The following is a 22,742-nucleotide window of genomic DNA, read 5'->3' on the forward strand; positions in this document are numbered from 1 at the left end:
TCTTCTCATGGCATCTCCAAGAGTGGAAAAAAGATTGTTTTCACAGTATTCCTGGAACTATTAGTGGTAGAGTGTGGGAAGAGCGTGCATTCGGGGGTAAGAGAGACCGAGGGTGAAAGCCTTCAGCTTCCGGCTGTGTGCTCTTGGGCGTATTCCTTAACCTTTCAGGCCTTGGGTGGCCTTATCTGTGCAGTGTTTGTCATTATGTCCCATCTCCGGGTGAAGACAGCCATGTCACGCCGCCTTTGTAGAGAAGGGAAGTTAGATCTAGGATAGAAGGGTGGCCCAACTGTACCTAACACTGGGGAATGTCAGCATCTTCCCGCGTTCTATGCTTTGGAGCGCTCCCCACCACCTTCCACGCGTACCGTCTACTTTTGCTCAGAGGACTGGGAGGCTAGAGGATGTAGGAATCAGGAGTCTACAGTCAAATACCCTGTAGGAACCCATGCTACTTTGGACCAGCCAAATACCCTGATTGTGCCTCAGTTTTCTCATCTGTAAAATTAAGGACTAAGCTTCAGTGATCTCTTAAATTTCTTACCAGGTTGACCCACATTTATTTCATGAGTCACCTCTGTGGCCCCTCCTGTTCAGAGAGACCTGAAAACCTATAAACCCCATCTTTTCCACTGCTCATTGATAGTTACCTTTAGCAGTCAATGAGATGATCTTCGTGTTTGAGTTAACCTGAACAAAGATACACTGGTTAACTGGAATTCCTTTACTCCATGGGGATTGGAAAAGTGTCTTGGAACTGTTTCCTGAGTATCTGATCCCTTGACTCAGGACCTGAAGAAGAGGCCAAACCCTATGGCAATGAGTCGTTTCTTAGCAGCCCGTCCCAGTGAAGTCAACTTCGTTCTTTTTGGTACTATGATGCAGCCATCTTTAAATGGTTCACACCTGTTGTTACTATATGTGTGACTAAAGCTCAGATGCTTTGACATCAAAACAGAATGGTTGCTGGGAGACAGAACGAAGATGTAGCATTCATGGACACTTGTGTCAATATTGCAGATTGCTCAGCAACACGTCAATTCGCCTATAGGCATATTTGGGACACAGGTGAATAAAATACAGATATCACAATGCATCTGAAGAGAAAGTCTTGGACTCCTGCAGTCAAAGGAGACTAAAAAAAATGATCAGCCACTTGGACTGCCATTATATGCAATGGTTGAAACCCCTCTACCATATGCTAACCAACGAAGTGTCTAGCTCCTGTTAAAATATCCCCAGAAATGGGAACCTCACTTTCTCATGAGATTCTCTGAAATCTAGACAATTCTATTAGCTAGAGTGCGTGTCCTAATAATGACCTGAAGTCTTCATGAACTTCATACGATAATTCCAGATGGATCCCCCTTGGCGCAGAGCCAAAATCTGATTATTCTTCCACATGGCAGATCTCAGTTCTTCCCAACTGCATCTTTACTGTAAAATATTTTCCCCTGGACCTAAACATATCCTCCCATATTTCTCATGGGATCTGATGTCAAATTCTGTCCTACTTAGGACAGAGATTATAGTCAGTTAGAGGCTAAATCTTATTACTTGGTTAAGTTTATCAGTTATTAAACATTAATATCTTATGCGCATGCTATAAGCAAATGCAATCTGCAAGATATGGAGATGAGTCATATACCGTCCCTTTCTACAAGTTGTCTCAACTTTTACTTGCTGTGTGACTTTGGGTGAGTCACTTAACCTTTCTGAATCTCGATGGATCTGTTGAGCAACCTCACAAGGTTATTGTGAGGATCAAACATAGTAAAGTATGGGACACTCTTGGAAAACTCTAAAGCACCATTGATATGTTAGGCATCCTGATTAGAGGAGAGAGGATATCACAAACTAACTGTCATGTTGGAAAGAAAGGGATCAAAATTACAAAAGAATTGCAACAATGTGCTAATATTGATATACTGAATGATAAGTGCATAATAAATACCAGGAAAGCCTTCCTAAGTCAAGTCCAAATTAGAGGTCTGTTACGTGAACTTCTGAGTAGCCAGAATTAAGCTACTGCAGACGGAGCGATGCTGGCGCCAGGGGAGAAAGGCAGAAACTTATCGTATGAGAATCCAAGTGGAGAAATGACTGCATCCAAAATTCTTTCCATGAGACAAATGGAAGCAAATGCTTCGGAAGGTGGCTTAAAAATAAAGGCGTGTGTGTGTGCCCCTCCCGTCTACATGCACCTGTGCACGGGCCTTTTTTATGGCGTTCATGCTTCATGCTGCCCCTCCCACGACACGTACAATATAAAAGCCAGTGGCCTGGCAAGGGTTCCACAGCCTATTTTGGGGAATTGGCGGCCTCCTCGTTGGAATGCCCCGAGTCTGGGCTAAAATCCTAGCCATGGCCTTTGGTTGAACTTGCAGCCATAGCAGGAGCCAGAGCTATCCCCAGACAGAGTGATAGGCAGATGATTAGATAATGTACTTTCTAAAGTGGGAAACTTTTGAGAGTACCAGGGATGATTTTAATGATTGTGCCAACAAGTGGATACTGGGACTGTCCCAGGCAAACTGGGACCTGTGGTTTAGGGACTGAGCTTTAGAGTCAGTGTGAATCAGCCTTCTCCCTCACCCCCGTGTCACTTTGGGCAAGATGTGACTCTTTCCTCTTTTGCAGAATGAAGTCAGTAATGTCCATGTGAAAGTTGTATCCTAAGCATTGAATAATGTACTGTGTTTAATATTGCCTAGCTCAGTCTTGATTTTTTGTTGGCTTGTGAAACACATTGTGGTCCCTGCCCCCCACCTCTCTCCCTTCTCTCCCTCCTTCCTGCCAGCCTGTGCTCCTCAAGTCTTCAGCTGTTGAAGCTGAGGCCAAGAGTGGGCAGAGTCCTGCTGAGTCCATCTGGGTCATCGTTATAATGATCGTGAGCCGCAGGCTCAGGGATGACCGAGGACAGGAATGAAGGGAGATTTCATGGGAAGGAGTCAGCTGTATGTTGGGACACTTGGTTTATGGGAATGTGGACATTTGGAGAGATACAACATAGATAATAAAAAAAAAGACAAAGGAAAATATAAGCATAGACTGATGGGATTTATTCTATCATCCACCCATTTATTCAAAAATATTGAGTGCCAGTTGGGTCCCCGACCTTATACTAGGCATGGGAAGTATGGTGGTCGGTGCACAGGACAGACAAGAATTCTGCTCTTATTAAATTAATAATTTAGAATTTCAAGAATTCTAGGACCCTGAAGTACCCATGAACCTAAACAAAGAAGAAAAACATTGTATTTTAGCGAGCGTACTTAAAACATTTTCTTGTTGCTGACATTTTTGCATTTATTGGCACAATCACAGATGCATCTATGACCACATTTCACTCTTTTCTGTGGGATAGTGATTTCATGATATGTTGTTATTGTGAAATACTATCAGCTAATGTCACATCCTTTAATCCAGGTTGGCAAAATACAGTGTTTTGTAAATAAAGTTTTATTGGAACAGGCACACAAATTATTATATGCATGATCTGTGGCTACTTTTATGCAGCAGAATTGAATAGTTGGGAAAGAAACCCTTTAGACCTGTAGACTAAAGTATTTTTGATCTGGCTCTCTAAGACAAAGTTTCCTGACCTCTGCTCAAATGACCTTTGGAAAAGTCCAAAACATTTGTACTAAGAGCTCTGAGAAGTTTTATACCAAAGAAATCTTCCAACATGTTAAACGACTCTTCCATGCCAGGCAGCTTCCAGAATGGTCCTCAATGAGTCCCACTTCCTGGCTCATGCCTCTGTGCGACCCTCTCCCTCTGAGTATAAGCCGGACTTTGATTTGTTTTTAATGAATAGAATGTGGCAGAAGAGATGAGAAGTCACTTTTGAGATCAGGTTCTAAAAAGACCACGGTCTTTACCTTGACACTCTGGTTCTCTCTCGCTCTAGGACCCCTGGGACCCCTGGCTGTCAGGTCACCAGCGTATTCAGGACGGCTCTAGTGAAGCCCACATGCTGAGGAGCTGAGACCTTCAAATGATCACATGAGTATGCTTGGAGGTGGACCCACAAATGACCACGTGAGTACACTTGGGGGGTTCCCACAAACGACCATGTGGGTACGCTTGGGGGGACCCTCAAACAACCACATGTGTACAGGTGGAGAGAGGCCCTCTGAGGCTGCCAACAGCCCATGTGAGTGAGCTTAGGAGTGACTTCTCCAGGCCCGGTTGAGCCTTGGGATGATTGTAGCTGTCACGACAACCTCACGGTCACCTCATAGAGACCCTGAGCCAGAAATGTCCTGATAAGCAGAGACTAGATTCCTGACCACCAGAAACTATGAGGCAATAGACGCATGTGATCTGAAGTTGCTAATCACTGGAGTAGTTCATTGTACAGTAATAGATAATCAATACGCCTTCCTAAAATATTTGCCCATCGAAAACATTCTTTACTCTTTCTTTCCAACTTCTTTCCGTGGATCACCCATTGCTTTCTCTTGGGTTGCCGCCTGTTCAGAGAATATGGTTTGAGAAATAATAGTATAAGATACTAAACAATTTAATCTTCCAAATATTCTAAACTAAATAAGAATGAAGGTAAGTTTGTTTCCATCTTGGACTTGGATTAAAAACTCAAAGAGCTGGTTTACTGTCTCTTTTTTGACATAGACAAAAGATTTCTTTAGCTCAAGGTTCCCATACCACTATAAGAAAGAAATACAACCGTAGAAAGTCATCAGATAAACAATTGCTTCATCTCCCGCCCTCTGAACTCTGTGTTTTCCAGGTTATAGAAAAAATAGAGATACTGAGCCACAGAGACGTTACTAAGCACTAACATTTTCCCTGTGTCCTTACCCAGAGACGTAAAGCCATGCATCACTATTGTTTATTAGCACCAAACTGTCTCAGTTGGCCTGAACCTGCTCCACCTTTCCATCCAGCCTGCAGCTGACTCGCAGCTCTGTGCTGATGGTTTGTGGGTTCATTGATCACATAGGTCAGTCGTGTGTTTTTCTCTCATAAATGACTATAAAACCTTTTTAATTGAGATGGTCAACAGAAGGGACAAGAGCTCAGGATAAATGGCTCTAGAGAATTTAAATATTCAGCTCCAGCCTTCATTGCTAGTAGAAGTTGAGCAAAATGATCATCAATTCAATGATATCTTTGTGATGAACTTGTTCATAGAATCCGTGTGGTGCTCAGGGCTGGGGATGTATAGGAGCTTGCATTCCAATCAACGAGGGATGTTAGTTTATTCCTAAGTGGGCCCCATGATGAACCCCAAAACTGTCCACTTTAGAATTAGACATGAGCGAGTTTGAGTTCTAATTCCACCACTTGCTGGTCGTTTGAACTTGGGCAAGATGCTCAGTAACCCAAGGCTCTCTGTTGCCGTCTATAAAACACATAAAACTGTGGTTGTGAGAATTATGAAATATATGAAATGTCTTACACAGTGGCTGGTCCATAATAGGCACTTAAAAATGATCATTTCTTTCCTTGTTTTACTCCCTGACATACAAGACTTACTCGTCACAGAAAAACACTCGTGAGGCCCTTTTTTCTACTCATTGCCCTGGGCGAGCTGAGCCTCTGTTTTACTTGAGCGTTGCTAGCCACTTACCTTGTCATTTTTGGACACCTATCATGTAACTTTTTTAAATCTCTAATTGACGTGTGCTTTCCGCATCCTGAAGGAGAGAAAATTTCAGCATGTTCCCTAAATGACTGGGACACTCAATAGTTAATAAAAATCTTAACTTGGAGGAGTTTTACTAGTTGAAGGGTTACTGGAAGGCAATGCAAATCTAAAGTAGGGGTCAGCAAACTGTGGCCCTCAGCCCAAACCTGGTCCATTGCCAGTTTTTATAAGTAAAGTTTTATTGGAAGACAGCCATACATTTGTTTATGTATTGTCTATTGCTGCTTCCCAATACAATGGCAGAGTTGAGTATTTGTGACAGAGACCATATGGTCCACAAAGCCTAAATTGTTTTCTCTCTGGCCATTTACAAACACTATTTCATGACTCTTGATCTAAAGAGTTGATCTCTGGAGGCCCCTCTAGGGGCTAGACTCCTGAAGGTCTGAACTGATAAATATTTTTGCAGAAGTAAATTAGACTTGGGAAAACAATAAACATCAGAATGCGGGAAAGAACAGCCTGAAGGAACTAAGATGCAATTCCAGTGAATTTAGCCAAGGTGGGGATGGTGGGAACAGATAGGCATGATTTTAAAGTTTTGGGATCAAAAGTCATCGCTTTCAAGCCTTGTGACCTCGAACAAATAAACTTATTCAGGAAGGAATGGTTTCTTTACCTGTAAAATAAGGATTTCAGTAACTCATTCTTCCGAGGATTTTTACAAGGGTCAATGAGATAAAGTATAAACTTTAAAGCTTTATACAAAGATTATGTTTGTATAGGTATGACTCATAATAGGCACTTGAAATATGTTTGCCAAATGAATTAATATAAGAATTACATCTCTGAGATTGCTGGCAAATTTCTAGGATTGTACATTATGGTATATATTGTTAACAGTCAAGTATGAGTTAAATTCATCTTTGCCCAAAGTCCCAATTAGATTTTCATTTGTTTGCTTTGTTTTGTTTTTTAACTTGAATGCTATTTTAGGCTTTTAAATTTCAGGTGAACTTCCAACATAGACACTTTCTAATCCCTGTAGATGATGATCTGTGTATAAATTGTTGAAAGTCATGAAATGTCATCATCCTCACTCCATACTGGTCGGTGGCTGCAGGGGTAAGCCTCCTTCACTCTCATGCAACGGTTATCACTAGGCCTGGAAAAACCAGCCTGTCTCAGAGCCGGTAGGGCCATGTTGTGTAAAAACCTTCTCCCTTCTTCCTTAGACCTGCGGACCTGATGATACCTTAGCAGCTTAGGGAAGACCCTTTGTGTTCATACCCTCATGACTCTTCTGGCCTTGAAGCTGGTGCCCAAGGCTCACCATGTTGGTTCATAGATGTCTACAAATAATATCTCTAGGAAGATTCAAAAATAATTCAGTCGTTTCTCTCACAGGGATGGGACGAGATGCAGAGTTAGGCGGTTAAGGTGATGATAGAGAAGGAGGTCTGCCTCGGGGGGGGAAATGGGGTGAATTTAAATGAAAAAGTACTATTCTGAGAAGCTGCTGGCAGGATTCCCAGCTTTCCCTCGGTGTGACTGGCATTCCGTTCTGTTAGGTTTCCAGCCTCCGATGTGTTCCAGCTGTGATTAGTGCCTACCATGTCAGTGATTTACTCTCTGCCACTTTTAACCCACACATTTTCAGGGCTGGTGACAACACTTACTGGCACCCGATCTGCAGTGACTGGTGTCATTCTGACATCAAAATGTCATAAAAAAGAAAGTGCCCATGGGGGAAACTCATTGCGAGCATGGGGCGTGGAGGAGGGAGGGTGCTCAGGGAACACCTCTGCCCGGGTCCAAAGTCAGGCCCGGTCTCTTCTCTTTACCTTGCAAACATTTTTCTCAAACACTGTGTCTAGGTAAATATTCTAACCATTTTACAGACGGGGAAACTAAGACTCAGGAGAGGTAATAGGTGCACAATCACTCAGTGGGTAGAGAGCCCAGTTCGTCCATATTCTTTTCACACTGAAGGGCTGTTCCCATGGGCTCTGGGCTGATTTTTTTAGTGTCAGGAGTGTCTATTGCTTCATTCTCTTTCCGTTTTCCCCTTCCCTCCCTTCCTCCCCTCCTTCCTTCCTTCCTTCCTTTCCTTCTTCCTTTTTGGAATGTAGCATTGTCTGAGTTCTACCAGACAGTTAGCCTATGCCAGCAAAGTCGTTTTCTCTTGGTGGTGTTAGAGCTTGGCGTGGTTCTAAGTAAAAGCGCAGTGGCCACTTACCAGGAAACACAGAGCCAAGCGCTCGGCCCCAGTGCTGTCCAGTAACTTACAAGTGGGGGTTGATTCACAGGAGAGAATTTGGTTAACTCGTCCTGTAAAGGGACAGATACTAAACATATTAGGCCCTGTGGCCATTTGGTCTCTTTCACAACTACTCAGCTCTGCAGCTACAGTTCCAAAGCAGCCCTGGACAAGCTGTAAATGAATGAGCGTGGCTGTGTTTCAAGAAAACATTACTTACAAAGTCAAGCAGCAGCCAGATCTGGCCGATGGGCCACAATTTGCTGACCTGTATACTTCAGTGCTTGAAGCTTTGGGTAGCTGAGCTGGGACTTCTCTGCAGTGTACAGCTGACAGACAGGACGGAAACAAGGGGACAGCTTAGGGAAACATCCGATGGGTGTTAGTGCCACCAGAGAGCTTCAGTGTCCCTGGTCTTTGTGTTACGAGGTGAAAGGGATGATCATGGTCACCACAAAGTCGGAACGAAGAGCAACTGCCCTTGCGAGGCTAAACATGGAGAGGTCAACTGACGGACCTCAGAACCAGAACTGAGGCTGAACTTGATTTTCGAGGAGACATTAAAGATAAACAAGAAGCTGTCCATGGTGATGGCGGAGGCATTTAGGGGTCCATGTAGGGATAGAAGTCACGCCACTTAAACCATCTGCTCTGCCACCAAGGTCAAACTTACCCCGAAGGGCAGCATGACTTCTTGACCCGTGTTCTAAGCAGCCAGGACATGTTTGTCCATCTGTCCAGTCACCCACCCACTCACTCACTGACTCATTCGTTTATACACTCACACGAGTCATATTAATTATTTATTAATAGTAAGGTCTTGCCTCACAGGTCTCTGTCTTTAGAGGCTTAGAGTCCGATGGCACAGGACTGACCAGGAACTAACCTCTTGTGGATGCTATGACAGAAGGTTATGTAATGTGCACAGAGGCAGCACAGAGCAGTGAGCGTATCCGCCTGAGGTCAGGGTACAGGGCTCATCCGCATCCAAAGTCTGGGGAAGGCTGACGATGACTCAGATTCAGCTTCCGCTGCTTCCACTGAAGTTTATCCTTGGACCAGTAAATACGCGAGGTAAATGCGTCCTTGGTTCCCATGGAGATGTCAAGAAGTTCAGGGATCAATACCTTCTGCAGAGAGCAGGTGCCCCATTAGGTTAGAAAAGCAATGTGACTGGGAGCTTGCTGCCTTTGACGCTGTCAGGCTGCAGGGGGGGCGGCCAGCCGCTCAGACTCTCACACGTTCTGTTACTGTGGCACCATCGGGCCATCGTCAAACACGGTCACGCTTTCCCATACGATTCCATAAGTTAAATAAAGAAAACCTATCTTGGCGTTTTTTTCTGTGTGCAGCTCAGTGTTCACACGTTTTATTTTCAATGTTAATATTAATTATCCACACAGCTCATGTTTATACAGGGCTTTAGCGTTTAAAAAAATATCGTACACTGCCATCTCTTTTTTCTGACTCACAGCAGTCTTTTGAAACTGGATGAAGAAACTGAGGTTCAGAGATGTTTAGTGACTTAGCCAAGTTATCGCAGCTTATTAGTGGCTAGAAATGAATCTTAAACCTGGTTTCCTAGTTCCAACTTTCGGTTCTGAATTTTTGAGAACTAATCATGCCGATTTCAGCTCTCTTGTCTCCCTCCCTTGTAGCTATTAAGTGAGCATAAGGAAGTATCAATTTTTTATGATAACAGAGAAAGGTGGGGAAGATAGGGCACTGTGAACTTAAACTTGGGCCGGAAATCAATTGTCGAGGATTTACTCGATCAGCCCTCCAAATGGGCAGGGCGTATTAGTGGTCATAAATGGAGGAGGCTAGTCCTCTCTGAGACCCTGGGAGGCTGTAAAAGAAAGGGCTAAAGTGGAAGAGAGAGTTTGAAATCTCTAAGGGGAGAGAATGGATCGAGCAACTTCACAACCTGAGGCTGAAGATGAGCGTTGGCATAATGAAGAACGAACGTCAGCGAAGGGTCTCTGAGCGGACCCCGTCAGTGTTACGGTCTGTGCCAAGGACGAGAGCGAAGGGGGCGGGCATAAGCAAAAAGGATGTCTTACCGTCAGGCAGGACTTTTCTCATGAATTACCTCACCCAGTCCTCCCAAACACTTTTGGAAGTGTTATCTTTATTTTTAAGTATCGTTATCTCCACCCTCATAGGAAAGCAGGATGTAGTGAGATGAAAAACATGTTTGCATTCTCTCAGTAGGTGGTGGAGCTGAGAGCTGCCTCATATGTGAGGCCCATTCTCTTCTTGGCTTATTTCATTTTCCACAGCAAAGCTGGAAGAGGTCTGAGGTCATCTAGTCTATCCCAATGACATTGCAGACAAGCAAAATGAGGCCACGATGGAGAACCATCTTGCTTAAGGTCACATGACCTTGCTCAGTTCTGTGGCCATTGAGCATCGCTTTGCAAATATGTGTGAAGGAGCACGAGGTTGGCCAGTTCATTGGGAGACCATGCACGGCGCCTGATACGTGCATTAGACCTAATTGTGCACAGGGCGACTAAAGGAGCGAGTAAATCCATTCCTATTCCTGGCAAATGATCCTAAGTGAGTGTCTTACTGAGAGTAAGTCATCTTGTCATCATTGTCAGGAAAGGTGCAGTGTGTCTGGGTGTCTGTTCTAGGAAGGGATAGCTTTAGGGCCCATTTATTTCTCACTTTGGGGCCCGCTGAGCCCTGGATGACAGGAACAGATTGCCCCTACATGGATTTTAAAACCTCCCCAGAGCCACTTCATTTGGCAAGATGTTAAAACCCTCTTGTCTCTTCATTCACAGAGCTTGCGCTTGGCCCCACAGTCCTCTTCTGCTTTTTTGGTCCCTGCAGAATTTTGAGGACCTGCTTCCTCTCTTCAGAAAATTATCTGCCTTCTCACAGATAAATGCAATCACAATAGCCGTTCAAGCTTCCAGGGGTCTTATCTGGGACAAAGGTTTCTCTGTGTAAGCTAAGTAAATAAGGGAACCCCCTTTCTTTCCCTGATTTTTTTTCAGGGTATTGTAATGTTGAAGGGAGACGATTTGGTTCTCATGACCTTGAAACTGCAATAAGAGCAGTTAACAGAAATCTGGTCTAGGACGAGCCAGAGACTCACTTCCTCGAGGGCTGTTGAAAAACTTACCTGTACAAATGAAACCAACAACCTGTATGTCCTTTCAAATTGAGGATGTACCTGTTCTGGAAATCCAACAATCACATTTTTATAAATAATGGGTCATTTGTATCTTCGTAATATAGCTGAACAGGACGTAGTCTCGGAGGCCAGCAGAGCAGGTTCTGAAATGTCACCATCATTTCCTGTTTGTGTGACCTTAGGAAGGCAGGGCCCTTACGACCTAAGACTCAGTTTCTCTGTTTGTAAAATGGAGCAGATAACACCGACCCTCAGAGGTTGACTGTGAACAGAACTAGCACAGTGCGAGGCACCTAGCTGGTCCAGGGTTTGATTTCAAATTGGGTGTGAAACTTTTGGGAACTAGATTTCCATTGAATGAACTATGGGAGTACGATATTGGACAGCCAAGCCTCAGTTCCTGCCCCCGGATTCTGAAGAGTTGAGATGATCTCTGGGAGTCCTTGGAATGTGGTAATTATATAGAAATTATACTGTATAAAAAGCACTTTCTATGCGAGTGTTATGTGTAGACGCATTGATTATATATGTGCTTATCACCTCGTTTGATACTTAGCGTGCCCTGGGAGTTAGAGAGAATGGCGGCTCCACTTTCCAGAAGAGGGAGGCAGGGTCGGGAGAGAGCTGACGAGTCCTCAAGGTCACAGCGCTTTCGGGTGGAACTGCTGGGTTGTAAGCCAGATCTGAAGACGATGAGATCCCACGCGAATCTGCCATGTGATACTGTCACCTCAGACAGTGTCACAGTGCAATATAAGGCAATGGGGGCGCTTTTAAGACACCTTGATTCCCGTGCGAGCCTCTCACTGACTCCAGTAGTGTCTTCTTGAGTCAAGTCTCCTGGAACCTAGACAAAATTAGACAAAAATTAAACAACTTACACTCTTTTCCTTCTTATTAGTTTAAACCAATAATTAATGGATTGGCCATGAGCCCCCCGGGGTGGATGATGGTCACCCACCTCTGTGTACTCTCAGTATCCACTGGACACAAGGCAGGAGCTCAGCGCATGCGGCCTTGAATCCAGCTCGCCTGTGCTTGGTCCATCTCTGTTTCCTGCTCTTCTCTTTGCAACATCTTTATCGACTTTGGGTCTACTTTTCGGGATTTACCAGCATCTTGAGGTAGCATAGCTAAAGGGGTATTTATTTTTAATACTTCCTTGTTATAGTAAAGAGTCTGGATCGTGAGAGGAGCTGATGGTAGAGGAAGTTCTTTCTTTTCTTGAGTGGGGGGTTCTGCCTACCCCAGCTCCTCACCTCAGCGAGACGGCTCATCTCGCCCCCCGCAACCTAGAACCCCACCTTAGCACCCGTTCCCTGCACTGGCAGGCAGCGCGTGGCGGAAGCGGGCTGACGCCACAGCGTTACCGTCCGCGGGGCTATTTCTGCACGATGTCAGGCGGGCTAGTAAGACGCTGGGCCGAGGACCCCTGAGGTAACGTCCAGAGGACCTGACTCTGACTCTGAGAGCCTGCTGTGATGCTGCTGCTCATAATCGGAATGCATAAATTTGTGCTTCCCTGCTTCTGGCACAGAGCTCCTAACACCCTTGGGATTCCTTAAGTGTTTGGAGTAATCGAAGTGTCTTTTGTTATGTTAATGAGATGACTTTGGAATGTCCCTAGGTAACCTAAGGGTTTCAGCTGGTTGCCAGGAGAGACCCAACACAGTCATTAGAGGGTTGGAACTTTCCGTCCTCTCCAGCCCAGGGAGGGGAGAGGGGCCGGAGGTCCAATCAACCGCCAATGACCAAAGATTTAATCAGTCACACGCCTGGTGATGAAGCTGTCCTGAAAACTGGAAGGGGCGGGCTTGGGACAGGGAGAGTGTTGTGGTCGTGGTCATCAGAGAGGGCATGGAGGCCCAGGGCCACTTCCCTCCCTTCGCCCCGTGCATCTCTTTCATCTGGCTGTTCCTGAATTATAGCCTTTTATAGTAAATTGGGGACCTAGTAAGTAACATGCTTCTCTGAATTTGCAAGCTATTCTAGCCTATTAATTGAACCGAAGGGGAGGATCATTAGAACTTCTAATCTGTAGCAGTTTGACCAGAATCACAAGTGACAACCTGGACTACTGTTGGTGTCTGAAGGTGGAGTGGGTGGAGTGAGGACTGAACTCTCAACCTGTGGAGTCCGACACTATCTCAGGTAGATAGTGTCAGAACTGAGTTGAGTTGTGGGACACCCAGTTGGTGTTGGAGAATTACTTGGGTGTGTGGGGAAAACCCCACCCCCCTGACATTGGAATTAAGTGAGAAACTCTTTCCTTCCAAGTTACACGTAGCAATAACAAAAACCAGCAAAGTGAGAGGTGCTCACAGCCTAGGAGGGCCCTGGGGGAAGGGAAGGGGGAAAGAATCAAGTTAGAGGAAAACCTGTGGGCTGGTATTTTATTCATTTATCTCCAGTGAAAACCCTCAGTGGATTTTACCATGTTGCAGTAAGACAAAGTTGGCCCTGAGATATGTCACTAGGAAAAAAACAAAAACAAAAACAAAAAAAAAACAGGTGTCTTCAGTCTTGTCCAGATTGGCTTGGACCAATGAAGGCTGTGCATCTGGGGTCCCCAAGAGGGATACGGGGACAAAATTGAATAGTAGCTCTCTGAGGAGTTAGCCAAAGTTACCAGACACGAAACCGAACTGGGAGGAAGAAAGGAAGAGAACGTTTACTGAGAACCCACTCTGCTTTCAGCCAGGATGGCTCAGCCGCAAACTCACAAGCCTACAAAGCTAGATCCTCAACCCTCTGGTTATATAACCTAGCAATTCATTTAATCTTCTAGTGCGTTGTAAAGTTTTTTAATGAAGATTAAAGGAGATGAATCAAATAAAGTCCTTGGAACACTTTCTACATGTAGTAATACTTGATAAGTTTTATCTCATTGTGATGGGGCTTTTTGCAATGTGTGTGTGTGGGGGGGGAGGGGGCGTTTTCAGTTGGCATTTAGAGTTCAGCTTCCAGAAATGTTTACTGTTTTACAGTGTATGTAACAGGCTTGAACAAACAGTTTTCCCCGCCCCAAACGTCAATAGGAGTCTCATTGGGAAACACAGAACTATGTCCTACAACGTGGGTTGCGTAACTTTTAATCATTACCAAATACTATAAGGTCAGTTGTTATTACCCCTAATCTACAGATGAAGTAACTGAGATTTTCAATAACTTGCTCAAGGGCAAAAAGTCATTAATTAACGTTTCCCAGTTTTGAATTTGATTTCTGTCTCTTGAATTATTAACATTATTTTGCCACACTCTGCCTTCTTGTTTACAGGCATCCAGATACTATAAACTAAAAGTTTCCAACTTCCGCGGCTGGAAGTCTTTTTGTAAGGTTGTATTGAGCCCAAAATGCTACCCAAAAGACAGGTCTTGGGGTGTGGAGTCTAAAGCACCAGCAGAGGTAGAAAAGACAGCACGTTAGCCTCCCCGGAGTTGTGCAAATGTCTCTATGCATCAGGTAGGGGGAGGGAGAAGAAATAGGCAGTGGGAAGGAGCTGGCATGAGCTGCAGGCTGCAGGCAGTGGGGTGTGGAAAGGCGAAGCGAGCCTGGGAGGCGCAGAGTCCCCACAGAGCAATGCGTAGTCCCGTGCCCGGTTGGGGACAGCGGTCTGGGACGCCGTCATATAAATTCCTAGATGGAGCTAGATGGTGCCTAGTAAAATCATCTGCAGAAATAACCGCCTGGACATAAATCTGAAGTTCCAACGGGCAAAACGGGGCTGTGAGAAACCTTTTGTTAACGGTCAGCAGCCATTAACAGACTAGCGGGCCTGTCGCTGGCTCGCATTCTGTGGCCACTATAATTTAGCACATCTCAGAAGGTTCTCCTTGTCACATGTGAGAAGATGCTCGTGAACTAGGAGAGAGCTTATCTTCCTAGTAGCCCGTCTCTCCCATAGCAGGAGACTCTCCTGTCGGAGCTGGTGTGAACACACAGTGGGGACGCCCCTGGCATCCGTGGTGGTGGCCAGAGGACACTGTGAGCTTCCGGTATAAGTATTCTGGAAGCTGAGCTACCGTGCCGAGGTGTCTGGTAATTAAATCCCAACACCGCTTCCCAGTGACCGATTGCTCAAACGGGTGGACTGTATTACCCAGCATCTGATTTAGTCCGTGTCTACATTCGTTTATTCATCTAACGAATACTTCTTAACTGCATTCAAGGACAAGACACTGCTAAGAACTGCAGATACAGAGATGAATCTAACGTATTCTAGTCTTCAAGTTTATGATTTAATGAGGGAGACACACAATAAGAAACGATGGATGGTCTGCTGTGAGAAGAATGACGATGGAAGGATTTACAAGATGCAAATGTAACATGAAAGCAGAAGACGATGAGTCTTCTGGGGGAGGCCCAGCAGGCTCCCCTTCTTTCAGAACAGCTTGAGCGCCTGTCAGGTGTCCACTGGGGAAGGAATTTGCAGGAAGAGAGGCGAACAGGTACAGCAGGAAGAAAAAGGTAAGGGGCTCAGCTCCAAACGGCTTAACAAGATGTGAATAAAGAATGAGACGGGGAAATGGAGACATATAAGGTCGGAGAGCAGGCGGGGGCAAAGTTTGCAGGAACGACGTTTGCTGAAGAGTTTGCCTTTTATTTGGCAAGTTCCTAGGGGACCAGCAGCAGTGTGGGGATGCAATACAACACAACATAGCACAGCACAATGCAATACATACAAGACAACACAACACAACACAACACAGTACAATCTGGATGCACCGTAGTGTTGGATTCCCCTAGTGCCTCAGAATGGACCTTATTTGGAAAGAGAGTTATCGAAGATGTAATTAATTAAGACGAAGTCATATTGGAGTACGACCAGTGTCCTTATGAAAAGAGGAAATTTGGCACAGAGATGTGAATAGAGGGAAGACAAGATGGGACATACGGGGAGAAGATAACCATCTATAAACCAAGGAGAGAGACCTGGAGTAGACCCTTCCCTCACACCTTCAGAAGGAACCTGGCCTGCTAACACCTTGATTTTGAACGTCTGGCTCCAGAACTGTGAGACAATACATTTCTGTTGTTTAAGCCACCCAGTTTGTGGAACTTTGTGGACGGCATCCCCAGCAAATCAGTACAGATACCAAAGAATTATGACCTTAGAGTGTGGATGGCTGAGCTATGTGGCTGCCTCTAGTGGATGCTGTTGGTATTTCACTCTTATTCCCGTAGATGGCTCTTAACCATTTCTTCCAGCCCTGCTCCACATGAGTGGGCTTCAGCTCCCTCCTGCAGAATAGCCCTCAGGCTACTGGAGCAGCTTTACCCTCCTGTGCAGACAGTCCCTGGGCATTTATAATTTCCTGCCCTGTACCCAGTGGCCCTTGACCAATGACTGAAGGGTGTGGGAAAACTGACAGCCAGCCCTCTGGGCTCCGGGGTAGAAGCTGCCTTCCAGCTCCGCTGCAGGAGAAGGATGAAGCTCCCTTTCCTGGACTTCCTCTGAAATCTCCCTCTTGCCCTGCTTCCTCATTCCTCTGCCAGGTTCTCCTTGAGGTATTGCCTTCATATGTCCCTTGCATCTGAATCCTCATCTCTTGATCTGCCTCTGGGGACCTCAGCCTAAGACGATGTTGACTCTCTCTCTCCGGCACCCAAAATGACTAAATCGGAACAGGTAGTAAGGTGGTGATTTCTCCATGACTAGAGGAAGTGAGCTTGGTAAATGCCAGCCAAGGTCATAGCTGAGAGGCAGCGTGGACAGACACTGTTAAATACTTGGTATATGCATGCGGCATAGAGGACAGAGCTTTTGCACAAGGATAAAAAAAAAAAAAAATCACACGGAGGTGGCAAAGGGGACAGGGGAATGTCACCACAACCTCTACAAAAGTCACAGCAGTTGGGTTTAATAGTTCACGTACCCCGAATCTTGGCATGTTGCTTTTACACCTTTTCATTGTGCCCCAGAAGGCAGTATGTGTCATTTGTAGCAAGAAAGTGACTTTTTCACCTGCGAGATTTGGTTCAGTGTTAGTTAAATGCTTTGGGATTTAAAATGATTTTTTTTCCTTTCTTTAAAATGTCTAAACGCTGTGTTGATAAATGTCAAAGGGAGTAGCGAACGTGATGGAATAGGCTGAGGATAATGGGAGTTAGTTTCCAGTTCACCTGAACCATAACTTGTCTACATTTAGGAAGAATAATGCATGTAATTTAATACAGCACCTTTGCAGGAAAGTGACTCAAAACACTTCTCGAAGCGAATATTAAAATACAGAATTATGCAATAAAGACATAAGTTTAAGTAGATAATAATAGATCACACATTTACAAAAGCACACAATGCAGCAGAGGGTACATTTATTTAAATATGCATTATGTTGTTATTAGGTAGAAAGATGAACATAGAGAAGTCAACATAGAATAAGGGAAAGAAAGGTCATATAGAGATTAAATAGCAATTTTAATGACTCGAGCCAGCACAGGATAGTGCAGAGGGCATGAGAGCCAGAGTCAGATGGAACACAGTTTAATCCCCCATGGACCATCGGGGCGGCTTTAACAGGCCGGTTAGCCTACGTAAGCTTTAATTTCTCTACCTATGTACAATGAGCCGATATTACCTGCTTCCTAAGGTTTTCATGGGGAATTAATGAGATGATATATATATTAGCAGGTGCTCAATAAGAGACAGCTTTTAAAAATATTATCCTTGTTATCAATGAGATGCAATAACCTCAGCCGCCTTCTACTCGCAAGGTCCTGCTGCCCGCCTGAACGTGTATCAGCGACATGTCTCTCTGCAAAGCTTTAAAAATCCCCTCTCTCTATTCCATAGAATACAGTCATAATCACATTCTGTATGGAACTTGGAGAAAAAATTGGAACACATACAGTCCAACCACCTTATTTTTTACACATATTAAGGCCTCGCAAGGTCGAATAAGTCGACAGCCACGCATAATCGTAGCCACTGTTTTGTTCCAGGGACTCTGCCCTGCACTTCCCGTGCGTCCCTTTCTGAGGGAGACATCCTTATTTATCCCTGAAGAAAGTGAGACACAGAGAGAGGAAATCATTTGCCTAAAATCGCACAGCTGTCAGGTGGCACAGCTGGGTTTTCACCTAAGTCCAGCAGGTGTGGGCAGAGCCCCTACCTCCCCCCCTCCCCCGCCCCTCCTGCTCCCTCCTCCGGAGTCCTGCGGGGCCAGCAAGCAGGTCGGGTCTTATAGTATCTGTCGGTACTTAGGCAAGCAAGCCGCTGGGACTTTCTCCTTCCCTAGAGATTTGCCGCGTTCCCTGTGGGGTGAGGAAGTTGGCAGGATGCTATAAACGGTGCCGCCTCTTGTTTTGCCCCGCGTAGGAGTTTCTGCCAAGGCTCTTTTCCAGTCTCCTTTGCTCTCCTCTAACTCTGAGCCAAGGAGTTGTGTCAGAAAAGACACGGTTTCATCTGTGTCTTCAGGCGAGTTGTAAAAGGCGTTCATTCTGAGACTCAACGTCCACATATGAAAAATGAGGTTGTAATAGCACTAGTTGCATACAGCTTTTATGAGGATCAGATACTATATGTGAAATGATTCGAAAACCAAAAAGTGCTATATGTTGTTTATTTTTTTAAATGTCAAGCAAAAGGTGAGACTTACAGTGACTTTTCAGGGAATCCATATTTTATAACTGAAATGTGTTTGTTAGTCTACTAGACATAGGACATAAATTTACAAAAAAAAATGTTGATTCTGTTGAATTCTTAGAAGTCTTTATGACTATGTAGTTTTTTTTTTTAATATAGAACAAAGGTAAAATATTGGTCATTATTTTTAAAAATAATGCTAAGGAAATGATGGCTAAGAATACAGAATTTTCACTTCAGGTCATTATAGGACTTTCTAAACTGACAAAATCCTTGGCAGCAGCCTCTTCCAATAACTCGGCATGTCAAAAGACACGGTGACCCTTCCCATCGAACAGGAACAAAACCACCGATTTCTCCAAGGTGGACTTGGAACAGACATCTCCAAGACAACATCGGTACATCGCATTCATTTCCCATTCAATGAGGGCAAATACGAGGGGTGATGGATTTCCTTCAGCCCAGTCAAGAGGCTCCCCAATCCAGAACGACCCTCGGAGACCCAGAGAAGGGAGTGGATGAATTGTCCATTGTAAATACCAGCTTCCATAGGCCAAGGCATCAACCGTTATCCTCTGATAAGAGCAGTACGAAGAATTTTTATTTGAACTGGAACCCAGGAAGCAAATGAAAAACATAATAGATCATTCCAGCTTCCTGACAGCAATCAGGGTGGGCTGGTTTGCTCCTGGAAGTCCAAGGGAAACCAGATCAACTGTGAGGTGTTTTCAATTTCACAGATTTCAGAGATGAAAGGCAACTTATCCATCATCTTATCCAACCTTCTTATTTTACCTGGGAGGAAGCGAGGATCCAGGAGGCAAGGCAATTTGTCCAGGGGTGCACAGCGAGTCACATGGCAGATCTGGGTCTAGTTGCTGGTCCCCTTACTCTTTTTTCATTGTTTTTTCGTAACACAACACGGCCTCTCTAATTATTACCTGCGGCCTGGCCTTCTATCATCCATCATATATTTACTGAGCGTTTACCAGGTGTTTAGCTGTGTTTCCGGGACCAGCACCAGGAAAAAGCATTATTAAAAAATAATAAAGGGCCATTAATGCATTCCATCTCATTTAATACTCACTTGGCACTGAGAGTCTCAGGGAATTAGCCCTATTACCAATGAGGAAACAAAAGCTTGCCTATGGTCACAGAGCTAACTGATAGCAAAGCGTTGATCCGAACTGAAGCTGCTGGATCCTAAGTTAGTCCCCTATGCCTTGTTGCCTTTCTCAATCCAAATCTTACCCTCTTCCTGCCCCATCTCGTGTCTGTTTCCTCAGGTCCTTTTTCTAATTTGCTTGTCATGGGTGGACCCTGCCCTAGAGGCTTACCAGGCCCCTGAACTCAAAGGAGCCGTCATTCTGGGGGCCGCGGGACAAAGACCATAAACAAACACGTGTGCAGTATTAGCCAGTTGGGGATACAGGATAAGAAAGGAAAAGGGGCAGTGAAAAGGAGAGCCGGACCGGCTGGGGGGGCTCTGTGTGGGGCGGGGCAGCCCGGGACGGCCCCTGCGGTAGGGGATGTTTGAGCAGAGGTTGAACATGGCACATGGGATGCAGATGGGAAGCTGGGAGAAGGACCCACTGGTCACAAAGGGAGGAGCAGCAAGGCGTGGCAGCTAAGAGCACGCCCTCTAACGTCAGTGCTCCTGGGGTTAAACACCTCTTGGACCATCCAGTGATCGGGTGACTTGTTCAAGTTTATTCAAACTCTCTGGACCTCAGTTGCCTCCTCTCTAAAATGGGGCTAATATAATAGTATTCACTTCGAGGGTCATGTGGGGGTTAATTGAAAATACTGTCTGGTACACAATAAACAGTAAATATCATCTGTTCCTTTCTCTCTTTCTCTTTAGATGTAAATAACATGCCCATCGCCCCCTTAATTTAATATCATTGCCCTAGACTCTGTCTCCATACTTCGAAAAAGGGTAGGACTTTTAAACATTTTCGTCTTTTCAATAAAATATGAAGAAGTCCAGCAAAATACAAGCTAAAAGGGAAAGCCAGACAGTCAGCCTTGTCCCCTGCCTTTGTCTCAAGGAGGTCCTGGGCCGCGGGAGGACACGGTTAATAGCATTCCCCTTTGACAGGGCTCCTGACACGATGAGTGGCCTGAAATAGAGCCTGAGCATGTAATTGCTAAAAGAATGTTGAGAACTGCGAAGCACAGCCTCTGGGTGCTTTCTTTTTTTTTTTTGAGAAAAGAGATTACTAGGCCACACCACACATCACCATCCTTGAGGTAGATGGTGAGGGTTGTTTATTTAGCTCAGGCTTAGTCACGAGTTCAGAACATTCTGTGGGTTTTACTGGAACTAGATATCATGGCTCATCCCAAGCCAGATCACTCCGAATGAGGTTGCCAGTGACCTCCCCAGGGCAGTGGCTGAGATTCTCAGGCTCCACCAGAGAAAATGGGCCTGCTGCTTCTCCTTCAGCCTCAAGAGGTGGCCCCCACGGCCTCCTCACCCCACAGAGCCCAGCTCTGCAGAGCTGGAATGGGCCCTGGCAGGTGCGCTCCGTGCCCCGTGAAGGAGGCCTCCCCGCGGTGTGGAGCCTAGAGAGCCTGCCACTTTGGATTCCGAAGCATCCCTGACGCCTGGAGGGCCTGTTATGTTTTTATGCCTTTCGCGTGTCTTCTTTGTATGCTGCTCTGAACTTGGGTGTGGTGAGCTCAAATATGGGCCTGTTGTTGAGGGTTTCTTGGTCTCTTGCCTGTTGACTTCATTTCACTTCACCGCAGTACTGCTCACCAAACCCCTTCTCTTCATCGTTTCTGAACCTCACTCTGTTCAGGGAAAGACACTCGTGTTTACCGAAGACCGTGCTGTGTGCTAGCTAGAGGATAGGAACTTTCTACTACAGAAATGTGTTTAATCCTCTCCACCGTCCTGTGAGGAAGAGATAACCCTCGCCCTTTAGAGAGGAAAATGAGACCCAAAGACCCAAATGACATAGTGACTAAATAAAAGAGTCATTTCAAACCAAAGTCAGGTAAACTCAAAAGTTTCTTTCCATGGGACTGTGCTCTAATGAGAAAATCCATATAATTAAAAAAAAAAAAAAAAAACAAGTCTGGTGTACAGTTTAATCCTCCGTGAAATAGTCACATTTTTAAGACCTGAAGTTTACTCATCCAAATGAATTTTTAGATGGAATAATTTAAGCAACAGTATGTGTCTTCAGTGGGGGACAGAAAAAAGGCAAACAAACTAGGATATTAAGGGTGAGACACTCAGAAAAGTGTGTTTCTCTCTCTGGTCCTCAGTTTCCACAACTCTAAAAACAAAAATTTAGAGATGACATTTTTAATGTCCCTTCCAGCTCTTCCTATGGAGTCTCCCCCGTGTGAAGGGAGGCAGTCTGTTTTCTTTTTTCTATTATTCACTTCCATTTGAAGATGTTTGTTTCTTCGGAAGCCAAATCAAGTCTGATGGATATATCAGGCAGGCTATCGGTGATATAAACCTCCTAATGGAGCTTTTAGGTGCGTGCACTGTCCGGGAAGCCTGTGGACCTGAGAGGATGTGTTTCTTGAGTGGAGGTGGAGGTTGGGCTCACTCTGCATCTTCGGTTATTAACATCTCCTGCCCTTGTGACACAGGTGTAGGTGAGAGATAGGGGGGTGCCTGGGTATGAAATAACAATTGCAGCAAATGGGACCAGGCCTATTGTACCTCACCAATGAGGATGTGGAAGATGCAGGGACCAGGGCCTGTGAAGACCTCTAGCTAAGGAGAAATGAGGCTTCAAGTGTTGAGTCTGGTGGAAATTTCCAGAAAGTGATGTTAAAAGTGTGGGTAGAGATTACTGGCGAATGAGTAAATAAAAAGCGAAGATGATCCAAGCCAATCCAAAGAACAGGGGTCTAAGGAACGAGGTCTGAGCCTGAACCAGGGAGTTCTCCTCTATGAAGGTTGAGCAGAAGTAGGTGTCCGTCATGGGCAATGCAGGAAGTTGTGGTAACGCCTCATCCTGGGGCTAAATTTGGTCAACACATGCTTATGTTTTACCTTGTGGTTTAGGAAACTTGTCTTATAGAAGTGAGATTCAGAGACAGAAGGGACTTTAGAAACCACCCCCTCTAAACTCCTCTACAATGCAGGAGCCACTTCAGAAC

General features: G+C 45.1%; 1 long non-coding RNA gene across 49 annotated transcripts in view; it reads left to right on the forward strand.

Annotated features, from left to right (window-relative positions):
* LOC107506203 overlaps positions 1-22,742 on the forward strand; it is a 579,061-nt gene that overhangs the window by 474,005 nt on the left and 82,314 nt on the right. For all 49 annotated transcript variants that reach the window (XR_004954759.1, XR_004954761.1, XR_004954740.1 and 46 more), the window contains one exon: positions 3,914-4,044. This is a non-coding gene — a long non-coding RNA (uncharacterized LOC107506203). The remainder of the gene's footprint in view (positions 1-3,913; positions 4,045-22,742) is intronic.

The sequence above is a fragment of the Rousettus aegyptiacus genome, unplaced genomic scaffold, assembly GCF_014176215.1.
Source record: "Rousettus aegyptiacus isolate mRouAeg1 unplaced genomic scaffold, mRouAeg1.p scaffold_m13_p_15, whole genome shotgun sequence".
Lineage (NCBI taxonomy): Eukaryota > Metazoa > Chordata > Mammalia > Chiroptera > Pteropodidae > Rousettus > Rousettus aegyptiacus.